Source organism: Salvelinus fontinalis, chromosome 24 (genome assembly GCF_029448725.1).
Source record: "Salvelinus fontinalis isolate EN_2023a chromosome 24, ASM2944872v1, whole genome shotgun sequence".
NCBI classification, from domain to species: Eukaryota; Metazoa; Chordata; class Actinopteri; order Salmoniformes; family Salmonidae; genus Salvelinus; species Salvelinus fontinalis.
Window position 1 is genome coordinate 1,600,963 of NC_074688.1, and position 6,000 is coordinate 1,606,962.

Below are 6,000 nucleotides of genomic sequence, written 5' to 3' on the forward strand. Positions count from 1 at the left end.
GTCATGTGCCTTTTTACTGAGGAGTGGCTTCCGTCTGGCCAATCTACCATAACGGCCTGATTGCAGAGTTGGTTGTCCTTCTGGAAGTTTCTCCCATCTCCACTGACAGAGCTCCAGAGTTTTCTCTGAGTGGCCATCAGGTTATTGGTCACCTCCCTGACCAAGGCTCATCTCCCCTGATTTCTCCCCTGAGCGGCCAGCTCTCTTAGTGGTTCAAACTTCTTACATTTAAGAAGGATGGAGGCCACTGTGTTTTTGGGGACCTTCAATGCTGCACACATTTTTTTGTACCCTTCCCCAGATCTGTGCCTCGACGCAATCCTGTCACGGAGCTCTACAGACAATTCCTTCGACCTCACAGCTTGGTTTTGGCTCTGACATGCACTGTCAACTGTGGGACCATATATCGACAGGTGTGTGCCTTTCCAAATGATGTCCAATCAATTGAATTTACCACAGGTGGACTCTCAAGGATGATCAATGGAAACAAGATGAACCTGAGCTCAATTTCGAGTCTCATAGCAAAGGGTCTGAATACTAATGTAAATAAGGTATATATATTTTGTTATATAAACTGTTTTTGCTTTGTCATTATGGGGTATTGTGTGTATATATATTTTATTTTAGAATAAGGCTGTAATGTAACAAAATTTGGAAAAAGTCAAGGGGTCTTAAATACTTTCTGAAAGCACTGTATTTACCTCAGCCTGCCTGGTCAGCTAGCCAGCTAGCTAGCCATCTAACCAGACAGGTTTATTTAGCTAATGTTAGCTAGCTAGCTAACTGTTATTGTATGAAGTACAATTAAGTTCTAAGTAATGTTTTCATCTTATTAGCTTTACAAAACTCGTTTGAATAGCGGAATTGTTGTAGAAAATCAGCCTTATTTGCATAGCGGGGATGAACGTCATGTAGGCTATAATGATCTCCGAAATTCAAATCATTAGGTCACAACCCCGTTGATATAGCAACGGACGCTAATAGTTTATCGAATCCCATTGTGACGCAAGGAGGGGACACTTTTTGACTAGGGGACATTATTTGGCATGACAGGGCCCATCTGATGTTCTTGAGCACTGCAGTATTATAACACTATCAGTATCAACACTATTAGTATTAACACTAGTAGGAATTCCCAATCCACTCTTTAAAAAAGAAAGAAATGCACCAGAATGGCACCAGAATGGTTGGCCTTACAAACATTCAATATCCACAAGACTGAATCTATCTGTACAAAACCTCATTTTAGATTAAACTTGCTGAAACATAGACATTAGTAGACGTTGTAATAGATTCTTTGCCAAGAGGAGCGATCACAATGCACGTTTGTTTACATTTTTCAGGAGCTAAAGGGACTCTTTAGAGCTGCTGACTGTGACAGATAACTGGCTGTACGAAGGAGAGAACGAGGACAAACTGACCTATCTGGACAAGCTGGCTCAACTACAAGTAGGACATCATTAGTCAACATTTACCAACACAGAAGCACATCTGTTTGGAACCAATTAACGATGTGCCCCAGATTCCATCTACTAATTGCCTTGGCATGTTTTGATTGTCAATTAGTTTGATCAAATTTACCTGAGCCGAAAAACATTTATGCAAGCGTTATTGTCTAGCTGACTACATTCCTCTCGCTCATTAGCAGTCAATGTAAATACAGTGTGTTTTAATTGACCTGCATTAAGCTGCCATCTGGCGGTATTAAGCACGCCATCACAGGGCATCAGTGGATGATAAGTAATTTGACTTATTAGAACCCTTCTCTCCAAATCCCTTGATGGACTTAATGCAGAGAGCAATCACTAATTGGCTGCTTCTGTACTGAGCCATAAGATGGATCACTGAATGACTCCAAAAGCAGCGATGTAAAAAATGAAATCAATTTCTCTCTCTCTCTCCCTCTCGCGCTCTCTCTCTCCAGAAAGTGGGTGTGCCTGTGGAAGACACATACCCGGAAGCTGAGAGGAGACCCACGATGTTGGAGGAGCTCTCAGCAAGAACAGCCTCCACTCTTCTGGGAAGGCTTTCCACAAGATGTTGGAACATTAGCCACAAGAGCATTAGTGAAGTCGAGCACTGATGTTGGGTGATTAGACCTGGCTCGTAGTCGGCGTTACAAATCATCCCAAAGGTGTTCGATGGGGTTGAGGTCAGGGCTCTGTGCAGACCAGTCAAGTTCTTCCACACTGAAGAAGAAATAGGAAAGGGCATTCCTCAAACTGTTGCAATAAAGTTGGAAGCACAGAATTGTCAGGAATGTCATTGTATATGTAGCGTTAAGATTTCCCTTCACTGGAAGGGGCCTAGCCCGAACCATGAAAAACAGCCCCAGATCCTTATTCCTCCTCCACCAAACTTTACAGTTTGGAACTAGGCAGTGGGTGTTGCAACCGAGGACAGACGATTTTTACGCGCTGCCGCTTCAGCACTCGGTGGTCCTGTTCTGTGAGCTTGTGTGGCCTACCACTTCGCGGCTGAGCCATTGTTGCTCCTAGACGTTTCCATTTCACAATAACAGCACTTACAGTTGACCGGGGAAGTTCTAGCAGGGCAGAAATTTGACAAACTGACTTGTTGGAAAGGTGGCATCCTATGATGGTGCCACGTTGAAAATCACTGAGCTCTTCAGTAAGGCCATTCTACTGACAATGTCTATGGAGATTGCATGGCCGTGTGCTCAATTTTATACACCTGTCAGCAGCGTGTGTGGCTGAAATTGCCGAATCCACTAATTTGAAGAGGTGTCCACATACCTTTGTATATATAGTGTTTGTTGGATATGTTATAAAATACATTCATACTTCAAATATGAACCAGTTTAGTAGCTTTTTCTGTAAACAAGATTACATACTGTTCAAAGTTACTTTGTGCCCTACTTTGTGAGACTGCTTAATGCTGCTTTATTGTAGCAGTTGTATACTGTATCTGAAATACTAGTGACTTCAATTTTGGATTTTAATTAGTTGTTTATATCTACAGTTTGAAGGAAGTTGCTGATTAGCATTAGTGCAATTTCTCACTAGCATTAGTGCAATGAAATAAAATATGTACTAATATTTAATATATTAATAATATTATTCCGGTAGAGCTCAGTTGGTAGTGCATAGCACTTGCAGCACCATATTTGTGGATTTGATTCCCATGAGAGACCAGTAAGAAAAAAGTATTAAAATATATGCACTCATTACTGTAAGTTGGTCTGGATAAGAGCGTCTGCTAAATGACTAAAATGTAAATAAATTATTTGATTCCCCCTTTACAGTATTATGATAACCAGCTACAAAGGGGTATTTGGTTTCACATCTTTGTATGTAACACAAACATGCAAACATTCACACTTAAACAGTGAAGATAGTAGGGGAGACCGGGGTTGGTTGTCACAGTGCGTATTATGTGTAATATTTTCAAGATAGAAATGTGTTTCCTCTATAGGAGAGGTCATTCATGTGATCATTTCAGGTCAGGTTCACAAAACATTGTGATGAGAAGAATATTCTCATTTTTCACAAGCATATTCATCCCCTTCTGAGGGGATCCGTAACAATGTACCCAGTACGCTAAATTACCTTGAAAAGATGCCTAGAATACGGATTTTTCGTATATTGAAAAGATGTGTATATTTCTCAAGTTTGGACAGCACAGCATAGCACAGTCCAGTAGAGTTTAATTCAGCAGAGGAGAGTACAGTGTATTACAGTACAGTACAGTTTAATTCAGTAGATTACAGTGCACTAGAGCAAAGTAGAATACAGTACATTTGAAGATGAAAATATGTTTTATTGTGAAACAAACAAGAAATAAGACAAAAAAACAACATTTGAGCGTGCATAACTATTCAGGGGTCATTGTCCTGCTGGAAGGTGAACCTCCATCCCAGTCTCAAATCTCTGTCAGACTGAAACTGGTTTCCCTCAAGAATTTCCCTGTATTTAGCGCCATCCATCATTCCTTCAATTCTGACCAGTTTCTCAGTCCCTGCCAATGAAAAACATCCCCACAGAGTGATGCTGCCACCACAATGCTTCACTGTGGGGATGGTTTTCTCGGGGTGATGAGGTATTTCTGCCAGACATAATGTTTTCCTTGATGGCCAAAAAGCTACATTTTAGTCTCATCTGACCAGAGTACCTTCTACCATATGTTTGTGGAGTCTCCCACATGCCTTTTGGCGAACACCAAACATGTTTGCTTATTTTTTTCTTTAAGCAATGACTTTTTTCTGGACACTCTTCCGTAAAGCCCAGCTCTGTGGAGTGTACGGCTTAAAGTGGTCCTATGGACAGATACTCCGATCTCCACTGTGGAGCTTTGCAGCTCCTTCAGTGTTATCTTTGGTCTCTTTGTTGCCTCTCTGATTAATGCCCTCCTTACCTGGTCTGTGAGTTTTGATGAGCGGACCTCTCTTGGCAGGTTTGTTGTGGTGCCATATTCTTTCCATTTTTGAATAATGGATTTAATGGTGCTCCATGGGATGTTCAAAGTTTATGATATTTTTTTATAACCCAACCTTGATCTGTACTTCTCCACAACAGCTCCTTGGTCTTCATGGTGCCGCATGCTTGGTGGGGCCCCTTGCTTTGTGGTGTTGCAGACTCTGGGGCCTTTCAGAACAGGTGTATATATACTGAGATCATGTGTACAGATTGCACACAGGTGGACTTTATTTAACTAATTATGTGACTTCTGAAGGTAATTGGTTGCACCAGATCTTATTTAGGGGCTTCATAGCAAAGGGGGTGAATACATATGCATGCATCACTTTTCCATTTTACTTCTTCTTTTTTACAAGTTTTCCCTTTTCACTTCACCAATTGGGACAATTTTGTGTATGTCCATTACATAAAATCCAAATAAAAATCCATTTAAATTACAGGTTGTAATGCAACAAAATAGGAAAAACGCCAAGAGGATGAATACTTTTGCAATGCACTGTATACTCTACTGTACTGAATAGACTACTTTTCTTTACTGTACTCTACTGTATACACTGCTGTCCAAACGTATGAAACATAGATGTCTATGATTGGTTCAGATTTGGTCCGGTCCGGACCTGCTTCTCAAAACTGTTAGTCATGCGACTCCGACAGAGTCAGCAACATTCACACACACACTCCTTATTTTCAACACAAAATTGACTTAACACAAATGTTCACAGCTTTAGTTTTTTCACTTCATCAAAATGTTAAATTTTCATCCAAATATCATATGTTTACTGTTGTTTGTTAAATTAAGCATTGATATGACGATTTGAGTTGAGTAAAAACTACAATGTCAAAGCAAATATAACTATGTTGAATTTATTTGTACTTATTTATTTGTATTATGCTAGACAGCAATCATTTTCAATAAATAAAGACTTTAGTTTTTTTTAAACTTTGTAAATGTGTTAGATTGTTGCTGAAAAACAAATAGCAAACACTGTTACAACCAATCGCAGGATGATTCACAAAACCTTCGTAAAAAGATATTTCTTCTTATCTGCCACTTTTTCCTTAACTATAGATTTAAGAAGAAAGTTAAGCAAAGTTGCTATTCTTCTAAAAGGTTTTGGGAAATTTTCTTGGGCTGTTTCTTATGTTTCTCAAGGCTCCTTTTTTCTCCATTTCCGCCTGAATGACATGCCCAAAGTAAACTGCCTGTAGCTCAGGCCCTGAAGCCAGGATATGCATATAATTGGTACCATTGAAAAGAAAACACTTTGTAGTTTGTATAAATGTTAAAATAATGAAGGAGAATATAACACAATAGATATGGTAGGAGAAAATCCAAAGAAAAAACAAAACAGATCTTTTTTTGGGGGAGAGACCATCCTCTTAGAAATGCAAGAGAAAGATCATATTGTAAATTAGCTCCCTGGATGCAATTCCTATGGCTTCCACATGGTGTTAGAAGTCGATATTCAAGGTTTCAGGCTTGTAACTTCAAAAACGAATAAGAAATAACAGTTTTAGTAGAAGGACACAGTCTTGGAAATCTGTGTTTGCGCTCGCCATGAAG